Source organism: Equus asinus, chromosome 3 (genome assembly GCF_041296235.1).
Source record: "Equus asinus isolate D_3611 breed Donkey chromosome 3, EquAss-T2T_v2, whole genome shotgun sequence".
Classification (NCBI taxonomy): domain Eukaryota; kingdom Metazoa; phylum Chordata; class Mammalia; order Perissodactyla; family Equidae; genus Equus; species Equus asinus.
In genome coordinates, this window is record NC_091792.1 from 32323559 (window position 1) to 32346761 (window position 23203).

Here is a 23203-nt window from a genome sequence, read left to right on the forward strand (position 1 = left end):
TTTGTGAGGCATAAGGAGGAGCATGTGGGCAGAAGCCCGGGAGTGCAGGTGACGGGTCACTTGCGGAAAATCCGTGTGCTCTACTCTTGGTGCAGGATTGGAGCGTTTTCTAAATGGTGCTGCCAGAGACATACCTTACTGCCTAGAAGATCTGTCTAAAATCACGTTATCCTCACAAAAGGTAGTATTTTCACAGCTTCATCTTCCCACAGTTGGTAATCAAATGTAAGAAGAGCGTTTATTTTTGTAAAAATGATTTACCCTTTGGAGTGCCGGCTCCTTTTGCTTCCTCTGTCTTTTTAACTAAGCATAGAATGAGGAGACCAATCTAAATAATGAAATACTTGCTTATGCTGGCGAAGAACACATGTCATTCACTCATCTCCTGTTAATTAAAACCTGTTGAGGTTGGCGACAGTGTTGGGAAGCACGTGGATAAGGATGAATTTTTAAATGTATATTCAGACCTCCTGAAAGGATTAAAAGAGAGATGCTACCTAGACCAAGTGGTAAGGCTTCACCCGTGGGTTCCATAGCTAATGCTCGAAACATAAATGCAAACGGTGCTTATAGCCCCCGCCGTCGCAGGGACGTCTGACAGGTAAGGACGGAAGGGGAAGAGTTTTCTTGTGTCTGTGCATTTTGCAGTCATTACAGAATAAGACAATTTATCTTGGAATTTTTACTCAAGCTTAAGTTAAGATAAAAACTGTTACCATTATATGAAAGTTCCTGCTTTACTTCCGTCTCCTACCTCTACTTGTACTTACGTTTCTGTGTGCGTGGTCTGGCACAATACTCAGCAGACACGTGTTTAGTATGTATTTGTTGAATGAATAAATAAACGGATTCTGGCACTTAATTATAAGAGCTTTCTGGAAGATTAAGTGCGTTCTTAAGCAAAATAATATTTTTTAAGGGGTGAAATGTAAAGACAAAGGAAGCTTACCTCTCCAGTCCCCCTGCTCCCTTCGCCCTGCTAAACCCCTCCGACACATCCTTCCCTGGCAACTCGCCTGGTTTCAGTTTTAAAAGTTTGGGAGGAGTGAAGGTGTGGGGGCCTCATCTTACTGAAAGGAAAACCCCAGTGTTGTGTAAGTGTTTCGTGGGCCGTTTCATAATAAACAGTGTTAAACGCAGCCAAAATGAGTTTGTTTTGAATTAATCCTGTGTGTTACAGTGCTGAATTGAGGTACAGATCTAGGCTTTGTGTGGAACATAATAGAATTTTCGAAATGGAGTAAAGAGTTTCAACCTGAAGGCTGTTTCAACTTGGCCTGCTGTCTGATTCCTTTGAAGTTTGGGGGTTTTATACAAATGTAGATCTTCAACAAACAGCAGATTAAGGGCATTTATGGGCAAACCAAATGTAATTTATATCCTTTAATTTTGAGCTCATAATATTTCTGCTCTAGGTATGTAAGAGATAACACAGAAGAAGAATCTCAGAGTGAGATAATTTGCAAAGTGATTAGTAGGTTTCCTTTCAAGAAACACTGTAGTATAGCGGTTAGAGGATTGAACTTGGCATCGTAAAGATTTGCAATTGAGCATTGCACTGGCCTTCCCTATGCTTTGCTAGTCTTTGTCCTTGGAAAAATGAGTCAACCCACCAAGTCTGTGTTTCTTCATCTGGAAAATGGGAATAACAGTACTTTCCTGAAGGGCTCATTAATGAGATAATTCATGTAAAACTGGCAGAACAGCGCTACATACAGTGTTTGTACCAATTATAATAAAGCCTGTGTTGCTGGAACAAAGAAACTCCAAAATGCAGTGAATTCAAGGAGATAGTCAGAGCAAGGTCATGGGCACTTCTGTGTCCAAGCTCAAGTAGGGGGGAAAGAGTATGGAGGCATCATGTCCAGTGTCTTTAGGCCCAGACACAGAAAAGGTACACATCCCTGCCACTCACTTTCTGCTGGGGAGAGTTCAGTCACTTGGCCACATCTGGCTGCCAGAGAAGCTGAGAAGTGTGATTTCTAACTGGATGGCCATGTACCCATTTACAGCTCAGTTACTGTGGAAGAATGGGAGAGTAGATTTAGGTGAGCAACTAATGATCCGCGCTACAGTGCTTAATAAATGCAACCATTATTTAGTTATTAAAAAATAATATTTCAAGTAAATGTTTAAATATCCTTGTTCTAGGGGAAGAGGAACTAAAGAGCTGCTGCAGCACAGAATTTGTGTCTCATAAGATGTTAGTTTTTTGGAGGCGGGGGTCCTTTAAGTATTGAACTGCAGATCCAGGTAAGCCTTGAGGGAGAATAGAAAGGGTGCGTAAAGAGTAGTCAAGGGGTGGGAGTGCAGTAAAAGGAGTGAACGCTGATTAGCTATGCTCTTCCTTCCCCTCAGCCAGCCACTAACAAGAAAGGCCTGCTCTGTAATTAAACTTAACCCCTTATCTGACCTGGCAAGGACAAAGTACAGTGGCTTCTAAAGAAACTTTTTTTAGTAGCAAGGTTGTTATTTCAAAGCACAGAAGAGAAGGTGAGAAGAAAGGAATTTTATAGGGAAAACATTCCTCTTGATTTTTTTCTTTCAAGGCTATACTTTGCGCTCTGTAAAGGAGAAAATTATATAAATATTCACTGAGATTTTTCTCTGACTTGTCACTGTTGCCAAAGAAGAAACGAAAGCGAAATACAGCAGTTTCTGCATTTAGAAGAAAGGACTTCAGGTAAAAATTAACTATGAAGGAAGCAACTTTTCTCAACAGAAGAAATGCACAAATTCTTAAGGACGACCAAGTTGGGGATAAAGATCTGGTATTACAGCAAATATTTTTAAATGCTTACAAAAATTATCTCCTCGAGTTATTTGATTCTTGTGTATCTAGCAATTGCTAAGAAACAATTAGAAGGAATGAAATAATGTCCTGAGATGCTCTATAGTATTTCAAAAAATCTCCTATAATTTTAGGCTTGGCAAGTAATACACACGGGTCTCTTCCATATGCAGGTAATGCTCAGATGTTTGATAATGGGGTGATCTTAAAGAGGAGGCATCTATTTTTGTTTTTAAAAGTAACGCATTGCCTAACTGCTGAAAATAGCTACTGTTATTTTAAACAGATGGTCCAAAGTTGACAGGAAAGGAAATAGAAGTGAGTGTTTCTCAGTTTTTACTTTTCCCCTACCAAAACAGCAAAAATAACTAACAGTAAATATTCTGAACTAAATTTTATCGAAATGTTTACCTCTAAGGAGTAAATTGTCTGAGAGGTGGAATATGTAGATTGAGCCGTTTGACTTGGCAGAGTTGAAAGCCAAAATAAAGTGCTTAAATTTGTACTTTCTGATTGCGTTTATCAAAATGACCGCTGCATCATTGAAATATAGCTTTTGATTTTTAAAAGAATATTAAGTTGTGGTAAAATATGTGGAGCCTACAAAAACATTTCAAAAATGCTGAAATCTTAAGGGACTGGAAAGTGGTGGTGACGTGTTAATGTGAGTAGGCCCTCACCAGAGGACCAGGAGGAGTACTGATTGATGAAGTTCATATTCTTAGGATTTCCAAATTCTTCAGGGGTCTTGAGCTAGTAGTTAATTACTACTCTTTTTTAGTTTTTGACACTGAGCGTGATAATGCAAAAATGGATTACTGTTGATGACGGAGTCTGAAAAAGAAAACATTTCTTTAAAATGCAGATGCTGCTATTGGATGTCAGTTAACAGATTATAATAGTAGTTCTGTCCAAGGGAGAAAGTAAGGAAGATGAATATCCAGAGTTTTCTACTTGTGAAATACTAGGTTGTTGAACCTCTCTTAGATTTTAGGGTTTTTTGAGGACGATAAGCCTGAGCTAACTACTGCCAATCCTCCACTACTTTATATGTGGGACGCCTACCACAGCATGGCTTGATGAGCGGTGCCATGTCCGCCCCTGGGATCCGACCCGGCGAACCCCGGGCAGCCGAGAAGTGGAACGTGCGGACTTAACTGCTGCGCCCCCTGGCCGGCCCCAGATTTTAGGTTTTTGTAAGTTCCCATTAGTGATAATTTGAACCTGGTTCATATCTGTAACCTATATGTCCTTGAGAGTGTCTACAAACCACCTACAATTCTTTGATTTTGATGTTTGCATTTTCTTTTCTTTCATTGTTTCAGTGGCACCCCACGATTGATAGCTCTTGGGCATTCGTGGACTACAGGTTGTAAACTTACCTGTCTGGAATCTTTTGCTTTTGCTTCTGTCTGAATTTGTCTAAATGAAAAAAAGTGGACTGGCTCATATGAAATGACAAAATCATAATCCATGGGTTGGCAAACTACAGCCTGTAGGCCTGATTGGGTCTAGAAGTTTCTTTACATTTTTAAAAGATTGCTTTTTTTTTTAAAAAAAGGATATGAGACAGAGACCATATGTAGCCTGCAAGGCCTTAAATGTTTACTCTCTGGCTGTTTCCAAAAATGTTTGCTGCCCCCTGTCATAGACAGCTAGTAGAATGTGAAGTTAAGGGCATGGGCTCTGGGGCCGGGCTGCGTTGGTTCTGGTCCTGGCCTTACCACTTCCAGTGTGACCTTGGGCAAGTTAATCTCTGTGTGACTTTTCTCATCTATAAACCGGAATAATTATAGTGCCTACCTCAGCTTCCGTGGTGAGGCCTGCGTTAATGTATAAAGTGCTTACAACAATGCCTGGTACTTAGTACTCAGTAAATGTTAATGATTATTATTATTGTGGTAGAAAAAGTCGTTAGAGATCCTCTAAACTAGTCCTTGCTTTCAACTGGTGAATGTCCAAATTATCAAAGACCCTTTTCTATTTTCTGTATCCAGAATGAAGGCCTGTTTTCTTTTTAATAGTGCCTGCTTTACTGAAAAAAGAAGAGTAAAGATGACCCATACTCGAGTGTAAAAAAATGCTTGAAACATAAAAGGAAATAATAAGGACACCTGCTTTTTAAGTTAAGAAAAGGACATTAGGGAGCCGGCCCCATGGTGAGTGGTTAAGTTTGAGTGCTCCGCTTTGGTGGTCCAGGGTTTCACCGGTTTGGATCCTGGGTGCAGGACATGGCACCGCTCGTCAGGCCATGCTGAGGTGGTGTCCGACATGCCACAACTAGAAGGACCCACAGCTAAAATATACAACGAGGTACTGGGGGAATTTGGGGAGGAAAAAAAAAAAGATTGGCAACAGTTGTTAGCTCAGGTGCCAGTCTTTAAAAAAAAAAAAAGAAAAGGACATTAAATGTGACACTTAACACAAATACAAATTCTTTGATGTACTTATTAGACACATAAGAAGAAATAAAGTGGAAATTAGTGATAGAGAAGAGGGGATAACGGTTAGAGAAAGAAGAAGAAACAAGAATAAGAAAGGTAGGCAGCAGAAGAGGAGAAAGATTTAGATCCAAAAGGAGGCTAGAGGTTTGCCCTGGATGTCCGGTGTTAACGTCCCTCCTTGCCTTGAGAGCCCACCTCGGTTATTCTGTCTGTCCAATTTAATGGCTCCCATTTGAAGGAAAGGGTATCTCCTTTTGTTTGATTATTTTCCATTGCAGAAATCAGTTTTCAGCATCAAGTAATGTTTACTGAACACACATTATGTAAGGTGTGTTCTCTCAGACAACCTGCCACACATATATACAAAATCATCATATTTTGTATATTTATTTTTTAGGCCAAGTGATTTTATTATCTTTAGCCACTTGCCTTCAGCATCATCATCATCATCATAAAATATTTGCTGGATACCTGCATACCGTTCTTCCTCTTCTCTAAGACCTCTTTATTTGCTCCACTTGCCTTTTTTTTTTTGAGGAAGATTAGCCCTGAGTTCACTGGTGCCAATCCTCCTCTTTTTGCTGAGGAAGACTGGCCCTAAGCTCACATCCATGCCCATCTTCCTCTACTTTATACGTGGGATGCCTACCATAGCATGGCTTGCCATGTCTGCACCCGGGATCCGAACCAGCGAACCCCCGTCCGCCGAAGCAGAACGTGCGCGCACTGTGCCACCCCCTCCATTTGCCTTTTTAAGTAGGGGAAGAACAAGCTTAGTTATTTACAAAATGTAGAAAATGTTCAAACAAACAAACAAAAAAATTTAACAAAGTGGAATTCATTCTTTTTCCTTCTCTTCTGCTCGAGTTGCTTATTCTGTTTATGGATATTGGACTAGAGAGATGAGTGTTCCAGGATTGGTATTTGATGTCAAGGCACTGAAGTAATGGCCTTGCATGGAGATTGCTCAGTGAAGCGGCACATTGATTACCTCATCTGATTAGCCGATGGAGACCTCTGAGAGGACAAGATGGCAGAGCTTTCAAGCCTGCAGCCCAGGATCTGATCCTAAGAGCTTGATAATTGTCACTGCCTAGGGGACTGTGTTAAGAATAGTGCTCGCTTAGTGTACTCAAATACCTTGTAAGAGGGTGTTATAACAAGTCCCCACACCTTTTGGATTGTTTAGGCAAAGTTCGGACTTCCAGATCAACTTGAGTTTTCCTTCATAGCAAATACAGAATTTGAAAATCAATCCTGCTTGTTTACTTGCATTTGTCTTTTTCTACTATAAGTTCACTGAAAGTAGGTGAAGTTTTGCTTCTGGAACTACTGTTCATCCAGCGGCCAGAACAGTGGCACATGTAGGTGCTCAAGAAATATTTTTGGATGTGAATGAATGAATACATTAAATATATAGTTACTCATTATTTCCACTGATTTCAGTGGAAATCACTGATTGGCACCAGTGAACTCAGGGCTAATCTTCCTCAAAAAAAAAAAAAAGGCAAGTAGAACAAATAAAGAAATGCACCAGATGCATATAGGTTGCCAGTTGAAGTGAGTTTAGATGTTTTTGTGCTAAGAAGAATAGTTTAAGTTTTGAATGAATTCTGTTGAACGAATATACAATTGAGTACATAAAAGGGAAATTGAACGTGAAATTTATGTTTTCGGGGATTAATATTATTGTAACTTAAATGGTGAAAGATAAGATTGTTAGCTGCATGTGACTCAGGTAGTTAAGGCCTTTAGTTGCAACTCTCAAGCCCCCAAAATGCTTCAGAGGGCTTTGAAAATAATAGCATACCCTTCATTCTAAGAGAATAACATAATAAATACTAATTTTTAAAAACTGTATTCTTTCAAAAAAGTGACTTATAAAACATTATTAACCACTATGCTATGCTATGCTATGCTATCTCTTTTAAAGTGTGCCTCCCATATACTCTTTCTTAGGATTTGGATGTAACAAAATGAAGAATAAACCAAGAAAGAGGAAGGCATGTCTTGCTGGGTTGGTGGACCCACCCCAGGAAAGCAATGTAGCAAATTGCAGGATGACAGCCAGAACCAGGCCTATCAGCACCCATTCCTGGTGAAGGAGAAGGATGTGGCGGGAGGATTCCAGCAGAGTGGACCTAGGAAAGGCCAGAGGATTGATAAAATAGGAATTATAGTGGGAGGCTTGGAAAAAGTTGAAGATCTGATAAAGGGTAGTTGTGAAGTGAAAAACAGAATCCATTAGACCTTGACCCTAGGGGCATTCTCCATTGGGTGACATGGGGATAGTGGTACTGACAACTGGACAAGTAGAGAGGCCAGTGCATTCCTAGCCCCTACTTGGGAGTGTGGGGAACAACACACCCATGGTCATGAATAGTGTAAATGCCCTTTATTATTTTAAACTCTTAGACTCAATCTTTAGAGTAAAAAAGCAAAGAAAATTGAGGTGGTTATAGGAGAGAATGTAAATGTTATCCGCTTTGACAGTGTGAAAGTATATATGTACAGCAGATAAAAATTAGGCAGTGGAAGGGGGTGAGGGAAGATGGAGGGAGAGGATGGAAACTAATTACTCCAAGAAAGTTATGCTCTATGACTGATGAATTGAAACAGTGGCTTAAGTATGTGGCTTGAAGTCCCTCTGGTTGAGGGACTGCAACTGGTGGTATCCTACATTGGGAGGAAAGAGTGAAGAAGCAGGCGGAAAGTGAGCTGACTGTCAAGCCTGGACTTCAATAGATAATATCTAAAAGTGATGTCATACGTAAGCATAGTATTTGGAAATGTGAGGTGTCTCGTTTAGTGTGCTGTTAAGAAATGCAGACTTTAATGAAGGGACTGTTTAGGTGCTGTGGGCTGAGTTTAGAGGAGGGTCCTTACACTTTTAGGGCTGGACGGACAGAGGAGGAAATAGTAAGTGTGCACAAGATCACTGAGCCCTGGAGCAGTGGAGGAAGGAGGAGCGGCCACTCAGGGCCGCTGTGGTCAGAAGCTAGGCAGTCCACCACTGGAAACGAGGAATTAAAGGCAGGAGAGAGGGAAATAAATACTCACCCCGCCCCAGAGGGAGAGGCAGAGAATGGGAGGGGATGAGGCAAAGGGCAGGGGAGGGGTAAACCAAGAACAACCAGGGGCTACCTACATACAAGCCCAGCCAAAACCAGGACATGCTTCTCTTTAGAGTAGAGCTGGGGGCGAGGATGCCTTGGGTGGGGATTATTGTGTTGCCTATAGGTTCTTCTGTACAGTTTGATGTTTTAACCTCCTGCATGTATGAATTTAATAGGGCCTTTTAACATAAATACTTTTTTTCAGCATCTCTTATTCCACGTAATATGCTAGGAGCTTGGTGGACAGGAGTGACTCAGGGTCTCTGCCCTGAAATTGCTTATAGTGTACCTAGATGAGATGCTAAAGAAACCAGCAAAAACCGTAATAAAATATGATTACAATTGGTGATTAATGCTGTAAGTTTAATTTCATAACACAACAAAAAAGTTAGTGTTGCTTGTATAAACTTGTCTTTAATAATGATACTGCACTAATTTTTAAAATATGTTTGATTTATTTAGGAATGGAGACAGTTCTTTCTTGAGTAGCCTGTTTCGCTCTGTTTAACTATGAATACGCTACATGCTGCAAATCAGATACACAAATGGAACAGCTGCCTCTTCATTGTTTTGTTCCTTTGTTACTCATTTTAATGAATAATTTGAACAGCCTCCAGAACATTAAATTAGATGTATAAGCATGCTTTAAGGATTATGTCATGAAGTTAGTGTATTTAAAACTTAGTAGTGATATCATTGTCTAAATATAGTAAATTTTAAGAAAGTCAATTATTTGAGCTGCTTTTACCCTCTATAAATAATTTGGCAGTGAAACACACAAGACTTAAAAGTTAACCCAAGGATCCACATCCAAATATAGAGAGCTAGGGGAAATTCCCCCCACCTTCCGTCTTCCTGACATATGAACCTTGATGATTGGAATAAATCCTTTGAGGTCCCAGGTTAAAATCTGCCTTTTCTTGCTTTTCTAGTAGAGATCTGAACGACAACAGAGAAATTGGGAAAAGCATTACAAGCATAGGAGTTTCATTCTGTCTTCCTTGATACTTCCTGTCGCTAAGGGTTTTGTCCAAAGGGAAAAGATAAATGAAGAGGAAGATGGGTGTCAGCTGTCCCCTCATCCCTCCCACCCTTCATAGCATTCACAACCATCTAAGGACAGAAAAATTGGTCTTACGTTCTATATCCTGAGCATTTGCTTGTTAAAATAAACCTTTAACACTTCGTCTCCCCTGATTTAGGCTGCTCTGTTTCCTCCATGAAAAAGCTGGTGAGTAAGATGCATGTAAGATGTAGTCATAAATCTCTGGGAGCTAACTGCTTTTAGAACCTGCCAGAATTATCGTACTAATGCACTTCTACAAAGGGTGTTAAAAATGGCAATTAAGGGGCCAGCCTGTGGCCGAGTGGTTAAGTTTGTGGGCTCTGCTTCCGCGGCCCAGGGTTTCGCCGGTTGGGATCCTGCATGCGGACATGGCACCACTCGTTAATCCAGGCTGAGGTGGCATCCCACATGCCACAACTAGAAGGACCTGCAACTAGGATATACAACTATGTACTGGGGGGCTTTGGGAAGAAGAAGAAAAAAGAATATTGGCAACAGATGTTAGCCCAGGTGCCAATCTTAAAAAAAAAAAAAAGGTAATGAAGTCAGCTGTTTATTTTAGTACCTTTATTCATCTCAGCAAGTTTTTTGTATGGATTCTCTCATTTGATTTTTATACAGTTCTGAGGAACAAAATTCCTACCACTGCAGGAGGAGTTTTATATATTCAAGTACTTAAATATGGGAGAATATCTAGAATCGCCTCTCTAGAAATGATTTCGTTTACAACAATCTGAGTTATTATGCATTCTGACTGCTCTAGAAGTTCAGAAATGGAACCACTGGATCACTGATGCCCAGAAACTATGTCTAATGCTTGTATTTCCCCTTCAGGGATCATTTTCTGATGTTTTTGTTCAGTGAGTAGAGTTTGTATAACCCTGGCTGGCTGTCTTGCAAATGTGTCACCAGTCACGAGGGGAGAGGGTGTCACGTGATTGGTTGTTTACATAAGTCACTAGCAGTGTCTGTCATCTCCGTACTTAACAGAACTGTACATGTTAGTGCGAAACTGGTATAAAATGGGCAGCTGATTTAGAGGCGAGTCGGCTGTTGCTGATGATGAGATCATAGACAAATCCCACACCCCTTCTAGACAGAAAGATCCCCATGGAGATAAGCGTGCTTTCCGAAAGGAGTCACTCAACCACGCCTGCCATCACTGAACCAGCGTCTCCGTTTCGCTTTACCTGTTCCTTGACTTGGTGTACTGTGGAAATGAATCCATAGATTTCCAGAATCTTCTTCATGGAAATGATTTGTGTTAGCTATTTATGTCGAAGACACCTGAAAACCAAAAATCAAGTGGCCAGACCATGTCAGCTTAGAAACTAGCAGTCAGTAAATTGTCTTCTTAAATATCGGGAAAGCCATATACTACCTAGATGCAATTTAGAGATGCAGACTTTTCCTTAAAAGGCAATGAGCAAAAGTCCAAAGGTGCACAAGGAAATAGTGAACCTCCAAAGTTGATAGGAAAGTTTTGTTTGTGGGGAAAAAACTGTTTAATAGGAATTCATAAATTAACTTTCTATTCTTGAGTGACTGATTTCTAGAAGTCCAAAGTAAGCTCTTTGTGCTTTGTGGTTTTTTTTTTTTTTAAAGATTTTATTTTTTTCGTTTTTCTCCCCAAAGCCCCCTGGTACATAGTTGTATATTCTTTGTTGTGGGTCCTTCTAGTTGTGGCATGTGGGACGCTGCCCCAGCGCGGCCCAGCGAGCAGTGCCATGTCCACGCCCAGGACTCAAACCAACGAAACACTGGGCCACCTGCAGCGGAGCGCGCGAACTTAACCACTCGGCCATGGGGCCAGCCCCTGTGCTTTGTGGTTTTTGTTCTGTTCTGTTTTTGTTTGTTTTTCTTGATTTTTTTGTTGTTGTTGGTGGTGGTGGTTTTTTTTTTTTTGAGGAATATTATCCCTGAGCTAACATCTCTTGCCAATCCTCCTCTTTTTGTTTGAGGAAGATTTATCCCTGAGCTAACATCTGTGCCAATCTTCCTCTGTTTTCTACGTGGGACGCCACCACCACATCATGGCTTGATGAGAGGTGTGTAGGTCCATGCCAGGGTCTGAACCCGAGAAACCCCGGCCACTGAAGTGGAAGCGTGCAAACTTAACCACTATGCCACCGGGCCACTGGGCCGTGGTCCCCTGTTTTTCCTGATTTTTGTAGTGCCTGCCTATTTTTATGTTTTCTCTGCTCTTAAGGACTCCACTAGGGGGCAGACAAAAGAATGGAGAATAAAGGAAACCCATATCAATGCATTGCATTCACTGTAACTTTATGCCCTGTTTCTTGTTCCTTCCGCATATCTTGGGGGAAACTTTTTCCATTTAGTTGTATTTCATATAATAGCACCTAAAGTGGTTTTTTGTATGCTTATTTCTACATTTAAAGTGTAAGCCTATTTAGACAAATTTAATGGTAATTTTTCAATTAATTCATTGTCATTGTATGTCTTTTCGTTTTTCTGGCTTGTTGCCACGATCAAACCACTTCATAATGAAAACTTAATAATTGTTTATGGATGACTGTAATGGTCCTTCTAGGGCTTACCTTATACTGTTCATCGGGGCTCTCATTCATTCATTCATTCGATCAGTCACCACTTGCTGAGTCCCTGCTTTTTGTCAGGCGTTGCGTGTCAGGCATCGTGTGTGTTAAGTTTTGAGAACAGAACCGTGAAGAGAAAGAGCCTAGAAAACTGAGTATAAATGAATGATTAGCTATGGTTCCCTCTAAGCCATTGGTGAAAGGACTGGCTGAGAGGAACCAGAAGGGATCCTTGATGGCCACAGTGCTGGATAGTTTTTATTTCTGATTATTCTTTTTAAACTGCTCATAAAGATTAGAATGCCATATGGGGTTGGTGTGGGGACTTGAGTGATAAATGAGGGAACAAGTTCCTCCTCTTAGTCTGTGCCATGTCTAGGACGCTAGCTAAAGATGTGTTTTTTTATTCTTCCTGTCTTTGCTTCACCAAGAATTGGATCTAGTTACGAAAAAGTCATTTACTTCAGCCAATTTAGGGTTACATAATCTTAATCTTTAAGTGAAAATCTCATTGCTTTGCCTTTTCATCATCAATTATTCAACAAAATACAGCGTAGTGCTTTTTTTATTTCTTTTTTAAAGTGTAGTTAAATTTAATTAGGGATATTTTATTTCTCCTCGAGTTCCCCTCTGTTTTTAGAACAAACTATCCTTTGTTCATTGTAGGTAATCTATAAGTAGATTGCCTAATCTTTGAATTTTTAAGGTATAAACATATAAATGGCCAAGAATGAGAGATTTCTTCTGAGAATGTCTTCGGGTTACAATGCCTAACATAAGGTGAAGTATCAGAAGATCTTTTTCTGGAGTAAACTTTTCATCTATTAGATTTGCTAAATCATTCTACACAGCGTGAGACTGCAGTTGTTGGTAAACTAAGTGTGATAGCATTTCTGTCTGATAGGGTCATACATATTTGTTTCCCTCATTATTTGTTTAGAGCTTTGACTGCATACTGTACCAAATTGGACAAGGCTTAACAGGACATTCTTTGAGTTATAATTAAATAGATTAATTGCTAGAACGCATCTCGAATGCATGCTAAGTAAGAAAGACCATGGTAAATAAATGTCTTGTTTTTACAATCATTAAATGTGTTCTGGGTTTTTTTAAAGATTTTTTTTTTTCCTTTTTCTCCCCAAAGCCCCCCCGAACATAGTTGTATATTTTTAGTTGTGGGTCCTTCTAGTTGTGGCATGTGGGATGCCTCCTTAGCATGGCTTAACGAGCAGTGCCATGTCTGCGCCCAGGATCCGAACTGGCGGAACCCTGGTGAAGACTTGGGCTGTCGAAGCGGAGCATGCAAACTTAACCACTTTAGGCCGGCGCCTAAATGTATTCTTTTTATTGGGTTTCAGAAAGCATTACAGTGAGGGCTTCATCTTCATTTGCATAGTTGCAGCATGGTAAGCAAGACTTGGAAAAAGTCACAATAAGTGAAATATTAGTGAATTAAAATTTTAAACCTGAGGATTTTAAACCTCAGAAAATTAGAAATGTAGCTCATGAAACCAAAGATACATTCATCTTCATTTAAAAAATATGTATATGAATAAAAATTAGATGAAAATGTGGAAGAAATATTTTTTAATGGTGGGATTATATATTATTTTTTCTCAGTTTTTCAGTTGAATTTGTCGTCGCTAGTAGTGTATTAAAAATAAATTTGTTGGGGCTGGCCGGTGGCATAGCAGTTAAGTTCTTGCGCTCTGCTTCGGCGGCCTGGGGTTTGTCAGTTTGGATCCTGGGTGCAGACCTGTGGACTGCTTGTCAGGCCATGCTGTGGCAAGTGTCTCACATATAAAGTAGAGGAAGATGGGCACGGATGTTAGCTCAGGGCCAATCTTCCTCAAAATAAATAAATAAATACATAAATAAATTTGTTAAGAAAATGCCCATATGCCTTAGGTGATTTTATTCTGGAGAACACTTTAATTATATTGGATAACCTCCAGAAAGGTAGATTCCACCACAGTACTTTGAATTAAAAGGCACAGACATTTGAAGTTTATGGCATACAAGTATAGGGCTAAATCTGTTGCTGCAGGTTTTTTTCTCATTTTTTTTAATAGCTGTTAAGTTTTTAAATTTTCTTAGAATTAAAGGCAGAGGATAAAATTTAAACCAATCCTATCCAAAAATTAATATCAAAAAATAAATAACTTATAGAGACCAAATATATAAATAACTTATAGAGACCAAATAGACATTTTATTTCCCCTAATAAAATAACCCCTTTGAATTCCTTAATAGTCTTACTGCAGCCACCCCAGGCAGTCCCAACTGATATAAGCATTATGGTTTTGAGTTGGAAAATTTTCCCTGTGCTTGACTTAGACTTGTCTCAGTTTTCAAGAACAGGAAAAGAGTTAGAATTGTTGTCTTCAAAATTCAGACACTCATGGACCAGTTGGGATGTAGAGACTTTTGCATATATGTGTGTGTTCCGCTTGGCTTCCTGTCTCCATTTATCTATTGCAGCAGCATCTATAGATTTAGGAATGAGGAAGGGGGAAGGGACTGCTGAATTGGAGAGTGGATGTGTGGAGTGGAAAAATCCAGGCAGGATGTCGCTTTCAGAATTTCAAGAAGGTCAGGTCCCACCACAAAGAGTTGGGGGCTTTGTGGTATTCTGAAGCCCTAAATGGCAGAAGAGGTACCATCCTTTCCTTTCCTGCTTGTCTTCCCTGTTCCAAACACACTCCTCCTTCACTCTAGTTAAATACCACCAATTGTATATTTAAAGTAAAATACTGAAATGTGAATTGCTGTGGTGAAGTGTGGGATGTCCTGATGACGTCTGAAAACCCTAAGCCAATCGCTGTACTCCACACTCAAGGTTTATATTTAGAAGACAGTGTGTGGATCCTGTATTTTTAAAATGCTGTAAACATGTTTGTCTGGTTATTTTTAGCTTTTGCAGACTTTAGTGAACTTCCAAGTTGGCAAGTCAGATGCAGTCAGTTGTCATCTTACCTCAGATGCCAGCACTTTGTGAATAACCCTGATTGTCTCACAGGGTTCCTAACACGTTTAAAGTAGCTAAGTGTATGAGTTATCTTGTGTCAACTGCTTGTGGTATATCAGTATATGTATTATTATGCATACTGTGCATATTTTTTTTTAGCTTTTATGAACTATATAACTTGGGTAACAGTTTTGCTTGGAGTTCAAGATGAGTTGGGTCCTGCTAAATGCCACTGTTACTCCTCTGGCAGAAATAGCTAGTCATTTTCTCTTTCCCCCTAACCCTCTCTCCTAGTCCTCAAGCATTAAATCATGCATACACAAATCCTTACAGTCGCTGTTATTTTCAGTCCATTGTATCTACTTCCTGTTGGTCAAAGGTTATGAGGCTTGGGTGGTGTAGAGGGAGATGGAAAGTTGACAGGAAAAAGAAAGCTGGGCTCATTTTAGGGCTGACACACCATAGAATGGGCAAGATAGCACAGATTTGTTGAAAACAAAAAGAGGTAAATGATCAACAGCTTTTCTTATATGATGAGATCAGTATCTGCATGTTACCTGGATGAAAAAGTGTCCTCTCCACCCCCCAAAGCATGTTTTATGAAAAGGGGCACCCCCCTCTGTCATGGGGTGGGGAGGTCGTCATCATCAGCACTTGGGCTGGGTCCTCCACATTCGCATCAAAGATCTTGATTTCATTATCTGTGGAGTAATTTTTGTATCGTGTTCCACTTTGTACTTAATTCTCCTCTTTGGATGAGGTTATTCGTCCCTGCACCTTAAACTTAATGTATTTTACAGTCAGTGACTCCAGAATGCATATTTTATCTCTTTGGAAGTATGTCTTTCTACGGAAACCTTTCATTGCCATCTATCTTTTGTTCTGAAAGCGTTAGACTGAGTTTTATGTTTAGAAGAAAATTATACTAACCATTATTTTGGCTTATAATATATAACCAATATTTTGGCATATAAATGTAATTGTGGAAATTTTAAGTTTGTTTTTGTAACACTTCATTGCTTTTGCTCTGGTTCTTCATGTGGAAGTGTTGTTTTTGAACTGTGATCCAAATCTCCATGTATCAGGGTTTTACTTTATTATAAACTGCGAATGTTCAATAAGGAACTTAGAGAAGAAAATGAGAATGCTTTTGTATGTTTTGGTGGAAACTCAAAACACTAGCTCTATTCCAGAACTAATTATTTTCGATTGGATAGCTGAGCAAGAAACAGAAATTTTTTTGGTTTTATGGAAGATCAATTTTTTTAAATTCCTGATTGTTGTTGGTGTTCTGCTTCTTTAAAATCTATTTAAGCAACTGTATTATTTTCAAAAAAATAACAACATAGGTTACATGCATTTGTGGGACAAAGTAAGTTTGTGGAACATAGTACAATCAGGAAATAGGGTCACATAACTGTTAGCATCTCAGGCACAACAGCTCACGGTAACACTGCACAATTTAACCATTTGTTGTGAGTTTTATTATTTAGAGCGGCAGCCTCTTTAGCAATTGCTATTGCCTCTCTCTCAAGTCAAAGAAATGGACTTTAAAACTGCACTATCCATAGGATAGCTACTAGCCACATGTGGCTAAATTAAATTAAATGAACTAAGAAATCAGTTCCTCAGTTGCACCAGCCATCTTTCATGTTCACTATGGCCACGTGTGGCTGGTGGCTACTGTGATGGTCAGTGCAGCCATCTCCATTGCCGAAAGTTTTGTTGGACAGCACTGCTCTAAAGCTGCAATTAGAATTTGTATCTGTGCTTGAAAATTTTGTGACTTTAAGATGTGATAATTTCCTGCCACTTAAACAACAGTATTTAAGTTCTCACGTCTTGTTCTTCAGTTAACATGTTCATTGACACTATACTTCATAGCACGTGGCATTTTGCCCTTATTCTCTAATGACATTACAGTCTACCCTCAGAGACTGGAATGTCACTACACATGCACACACAACAGTGTTGAATAAAGAGAGAGAGAGAGAGAGAGACTATAACTATATATATAGAAATAAGCGTGCTAACATAAATAATGTCTTATAATTAAAATATGTAGATGTTCTCATAATACTGTGGGCACTGTCTGAAGTTGTAGCTTCCTAATATTAGCATATTAACATGATTTCATATTGACTTGTTCCTTGATTAAGTTAGTTTCGCTTTTTGTTGACTGAGCCCTGTGGAGTGGGGATTTGATAAGATTTATGGCTGCACTCTTATAGCAGAAAGGAGGCCCACTATTGGTTTGGCATATCCTTTATGTACGTGAAAAGCAAGGTAGTGAAGAACAGAGAGAGCGTCATCAGGGTCACCAGGAAACATTCGTTCATTTGTTCAGGTAACAGTTATCACACATGCCTGTTAAGCCGCCAAGTCCTTGCGTGCTGTGCGCTATGCTAAGTACTTGGATTAAGGAGGAATAAGACAGGGTCTTGGGGAGAAAAGAAGCTGTGCAAAGCCTGATAGACATGCCAGAGAAGAGGACTCTATTAGAAGTTTGCACGAGGTGCTGTGGACACCCCAGAGTAGTCGGCTCTACCTGGCACAGGTGACAGGGGAGCCAGAAAAGGTAGAAAGGAAAGTGTTGCCAGTATTCCTTCACACCAGATTCCAGTTACTCCAGATGGAGAAGATGAGTTCTTGCGAAGATCTCAATATTTTGGAAGTTTTGCAAAACACGGGTAAAAAAAAAATCTTAAAAATGCCATTCAAAAGCATAATTTTAATGACTACGTAAGACTCCCTTATGGAGATTTATTGTAATTCATTTACTCAATTCCCTACTCTCACCAACCTTCCTGGTTTGCTCAGGCCTGAAGGGTTTCCCAGGATGTGGAACTTTCAGTTCTAAAACTGGGCTGTTCTTCACTCTGCCTGTTGTTGAAGATTTAGATTGTTTCAAATATCTGCCTGTTTATGTGGAGTATTTTGATGCCCACGTACTTAGCTGCATTTTGCATTCTTTCCTTAGGTGAGATTCCTAGAAGTGGAATTAATGGCTTAATGACTCTGGGTGTGATTAGAGCTGATGATAATGCTCATAGCTCTTTATTGCACTTCTGCTGTTTTCAGCTAGATTGGTAGGAGGCTGCCTGGACATTTGTGCCACCTCTGCCTCCATAGGTTCTCAGGGAGAAATGCAGAAGACAGAGCTGGGTAAGTGCTTGTTCCATCACTAGCTGCGGCTCCCCTGCTGAATCTCTAACTGGCCAGATGGCATATGACTCCAGCTCCCTTTTGTCTAGGCCAGAGGCAGGCCAAAGCTGATTCCAAGAGATGGAGTGGACTTCCTGCCCCGTTTTCCTCTGATCACACCCTAATATGAACTCACTGACTCTTATTGCACACGGTGGAAAGAAAAGGGTGACGTCAGATGAAACCCAAGGCAGGTGGTCTTCCCAGAACAGATGCAGCTCTCCAGTTCCCCCAGACCTCCGTGCCCAGTCACACAGGATGTTGCAAGCCAGGCTCTTCCTCTCTTCAGCCTCCTCCTAGTCAGGGTAAGGACGCCTTGAAAACCCCCAGAGTCACAGTGTGTCCCACAGCCTGACAGGTGGAAATATGATGAGATATGAACTCATATTTATAAGTAAAAATATCCTCGACCTGCCCCGCAGTGCTGTATTGAGAGTTAATGCCGTCGGGTGACCTACTTTCCTGTGGACCCTGGTTGGGGTCCAAGGTCTCATACCAAACTGTTCTTTGTAGTAAGAAGTATTAAACTGTAGTCCTAGTTCAAGTGTTCTTAACAGATGCCACAGGAAAACTGTGAACCCCTGAAACTGTATATAGTATTATTTATGTGCCTTTTTCTAAGAAAAGGTGCTTTTATCAGATTCTCAAAGAGGTCTATAACCCAGAAAAAGGTGTAAGAACGACGTTGTGTATATTAAATACTGAGGAGTTTTTGTTGTTGCTCTTTTTGTTTGTTTGTTTTATGTGGGATCAATGCCAGGGCTCTGAGGTAGGCATCAGTTTAGCAATGATTTCAACAAGTAAATTATACACTATTAATTAATAGTTTAAAATTCCCAGAATTTTCCCCCCAGCTACTGTAGTATTTCCAAGTTAAACTTGGTTTTTTTTTTTATCAGTTTTATTATCATGAAATTGTTTCAGGTCCCGCCAATTTGTTTTTGTCCAGGCGATGTATGTAAACTCCTATTTAAAAGATTTGTGCAACAGTTGTTAGCCTACATCTAGGCATTGTTCTGCATTATTTTTGGTGTATTCTTTTGTTTATATTACTAAGCTAAAGTTAGCACAGATAGCACTAGGCTAGAAAATGGTGACAATGGTTTGAAAACAGGAAATTTTAGGCTTGTGTGTGTTTGGAACAGATGATCATAATGATAGAGCCAGTGGAGTGGAAACTTCCACCGAGCCTGTTTTTTCCTTATTTTGCTCTATGAGAAAAGATGGTGCTTCCTGGAAAACAACTCAAGTATTTTAAAGCAAATGGTTTTCTTTTGTCCCTGCTTCATGGTTAATTTGTTTTTCTATATTTTATTTACCCTGCTGGTGTTATTATGGAAATTTAATATTTTTAATAGGTCAAGTAATTCCCAAAGTGCTTATTTTAGATATTTAAATATCTTAGTATATTACCATTTACTGATGTATTTTAAAATAAATTTAAAATAGTATGAATATTATAACCACTGGAGTTTATGGGAAGGGGAGAAGGTGAAATTTGTTCCTCTATCTTAAGTGCTCCCAATTTTCCTTTTTTTAACCCTAGAATTTCAGTCTTTAAAACAAAGTAGTTATACTTTGTCTAAGCTATTTCCTGACTAAGACTCCTTCCAGATGTATCCTGCAATTCTATATTTAAAAGAAAGGTTGAATTCATTCACTAATTGCAGAGTAAAAAGAAGAGTATGCATTTCCATACATCCGTAAGCTTTTTTGTGTGTGTACATCATTCCTAGATTTAAAAAAAATTAATGGCCTTTCTTTTTTAGAGTATTTCTAGGCATAAGCTCTTTAAATATGTAATATTTTTTAAATCATAAAAATAATAAATGGAAGCTTCTTGAAGAAATCAGACTATACAAAAGTATATAAAATAAAAATATGAAATGTGTCTGTTCTCCCATCCCTATATTACAACAGTTAAAACTTCCAAAGAGACCAGAGACCTGTTCTCTAAACATAGTTTATGTGTGTTGTGTGTATACAAACACGCAATCATTTCAGACAAATGGAATCATACCTTATGTACAATTCTGCAGCTTGCTTTTTTTCACTTAACAATTATCTTGTAGGCATTTTTCATGTATGTAGATCTATCTCACTTTTTAAATACTTTACATAGATTTATTCTTGTATAGATTTCCCGTAATTTATTTAATGATTACTCTGCCAATGAAATTTAGATAAAACCTATCCTATTAAAAATAGCATTTTTATCTTGTGATACACATATCTTCAACCCTAACATTTTACAGATTTCTGAGATTATACATAAGTTTTTAATTCTACCAAAGAATTCACAGTAATGATCCTTTTTCCTTAAATATCAGTTGTGATAGACCTTCTAAGAGATTTCAAAATAAGAAAGTTCCACTGCACTTTTCCCCCCAGTTTTCTAGGATAATAGAGGGTTAGTAAAATTACAGTGGTGATGTTTCATGATGGAAGGGCAGTTGGCTCAAGAATGTAGGAAGTCCTGCGGTTCTTCTTCAGCTTATGGGGTCCTGGTAAACTTTAGGGTTCAGCAACTACCTAGAGACCTAAATGCAGTCATCAGAGATCTTTCTGAAGTGCTGTAAGGGAATGGGCTTGTTAATGGGCTGCTGGGGACCTGTGTGCTGAGAGCCCAGAGGAATGGGAGCGGGTAGGGTGGGTGCCTTAATTGGAAGGAAGTTGAGGAAGGCTCCCAAGAAGAGGTCTTGAGCTAAGTCTTGAAGAATGAGTAGAAGCTCATTGGGTGGGACAGATAGGGTGTGTTTGACTCAAACAAAGCAACAAAATGTACAGCCGTGGGGGAGTGAACAAGCTGTGTGGGTGCTCGCTGAGGCCGTCTGTGGAGGTGAGAGACTGGAGAGGCAAGGAGGGTAAGTGTGGTTGTGAAGAACTTTGCGTGCCATCCTGTGAAAGGGATTTGGACCTTACCCTAAGGATAACAACTTTGGACTTCTTTTTTCTTTCTCTGAGATCTTTTCATTTGTCTTCACTGGCTCTCTGGGGTCATTCTGATGAACAGAAATCTTTAAAGGCCTCCCGTCAAGGCTTGAGGGCTTCACGATGTATAAAGCACTGTTAGATACAAAAAAATTTAAGGAATGGTCTCAGCTTTCAAGGAACTTGATGTCCAGTTGGGAAAATAATTCACAAGCATTTGGAACATTTGGAAATGTATGTAGTGAAATAACATGATTCCAAACTGTCCCCTGGTAATTTCAGGGCAGTAACTGATGGGTTGCGGAGAGTCCAGAGGGAAGGTGTGGCAAGAAAAGGGGACAGTTGGGACAGAATCTTGAAGAATGGATTAGGTTTCCAACAGTAGAAAGGAGTTTAAACAATAACGTTCGCCAGCAGGATAAATATTATGAACAAAAACAAGGAGGCAGATACTGCATTGAAAAGAGCAGAAGGCATGAGAAGCTAAGGAATTAGACACAGGCTTGAAAGAACCTTTGTTATGGGGTTTGTCTTTTGTTAAATTCTATTAAGGAGTAACTTAATTCTGTCTGTTGGTTGGACTGGTGGTTCTCAGTCTTGACGGCATCTTAGAATCAACCGTTGCGCATTTAAAACTACATATGCCCGTGCCAAGGCCCCAGACTACAATTTAGTTGTTCTGAGGTGAGGCCCCAGGCATCAGTCTTTTTGGAAGTAAAGTTCTCCAGATACTTCTTATGTGCAGTTAGGGTTGAGAGTCACCGGACCATGGTTACCTCTTCTGTTTTGCCCACCGGTGTGTTGGCTGTTTCCTCAACAATGAGTTCTTCCAGTAGAGGCACAGGGAAGGGATTTAGGGAGTCTTGGCGAGCTTTACAACAGAAATGTACTCTGTCAGTTATAGCACAGAGGACTCAGAAAACAAGTGTGCAGCAGTTGCAATGTTTTCTTTAAAACTGAGCTCATTTGCCATTTAGGCATATTTTGTGAATTTGTCAATAATATCATTACAGGTAACGGTTTGGGGCTAATCCAGATTGAATTTTTTTCTTCCACTAGATAATGAGACTCCATCTATACTTTCCTGCCAATATGTACATACCCATACTCTGAGGCTGTGATAAAACCTATCTTAAGACCTTCCCTCAGTGCAATGTTTATCTTCAATTTAACATATGCAATTTGCTTAAGTACAGAAAGTGTTTCAAAGAGTAGTTCTTTTGAAAGGATGTTTAAAAATAGCTCTCATATCTATAGAGTGTTTAAAGCAAGTTTATTGTTTAGACACCTCTGCCTTGCCTGACAATTCGTGCCAGCCAAGTCGCCAGCAGGCTGGGCAGACTGCAGTCATGTCAGTATCCCCCTAGAACATAAATAGTGTGAGAGCTTCCATATTTTAATCCTTGCCTCCTTTTTTGTTTTTTTTTTTTTAAAGATTGGCACCTGGGCTAACAGCTGTTGCCAGTCTTTTTTTTTTTTTTTTTCTGCTTTATCTCCCCAAACCCCCCTGGTACATTGTTGTGTATCTTAGTTGCAGGTCCTTCTAGTTGTGAGGATGTGGGACGCCGCCTCAACACAGCCTGACGAGCGGTGCCATGTCTGTGCCCAGGATCCGAACCCTGGGCCACCGCAGTGGAGTGCGTGAACTTAACCACTCGGCCACGGAGCCGGCCCCTATCCTTGCCTCCTTTGATTGGAATATTCAGCAGACATTGACCATATGCCTCCTTGGGGCTAGGCAATGGGAAAAGAAAGAGGAAGGGTGAACAGACATGGCTCCAGCCCTCAAGAAAGTCACTTGTAGGGACATCAAACATCTAACTAAGAACGAGGTGGAAACGGAGAGCTTGGAGAAGGCCTGCTCAGGGGTGGTACCCAAAAGAGGTCTGAGCTGAATCCAGGGGGTGGATTATGTGCCCAGAAACAGCATGTGTCAGGGCCAGAGGCAGGACAGAAACAGAGTGCTGGGGGAACTGCGAGCATTTCTGATATGGATGTGGTTGGAAGGCAGACAGGCAAGAAGCCAGGCTGGAGAGATAGGGAGGGGCTTGGAGGGGCCCGTGTGCCCTGCCAGAGAGTTTGGGCTTTATCCTATGGGCAGTAGGCAGTCACTGGACATAGGGAATGG

The 23203-nt window shown here is 40.0% G+C and overlaps 1 protein-coding gene across 16 annotated transcripts in view; it reads left to right on the forward strand.

Moving 5' to 3' along the window:
* GAB1 (GRB2 associated binding protein 1) overlaps positions 1-23203 on the forward strand; it is a 117671-nt gene that overhangs the window by 49058 nt on the left and 45410 nt on the right. The window contains exon 1 of one of the 16 annotated variants that reach the window (XM_044767197.2): positions 2457-2683. The exons of the other annotated variants lie outside the window; for them this stretch is intronic. The gene's annotated coding sequence lies outside the window, so the exon portion shown is untranslated. Of the gene's footprint in view, positions 1-2456; positions 2684-23203 lie in introns of those variants that run through there. 16 annotated transcript variants of the gene reach the window in all.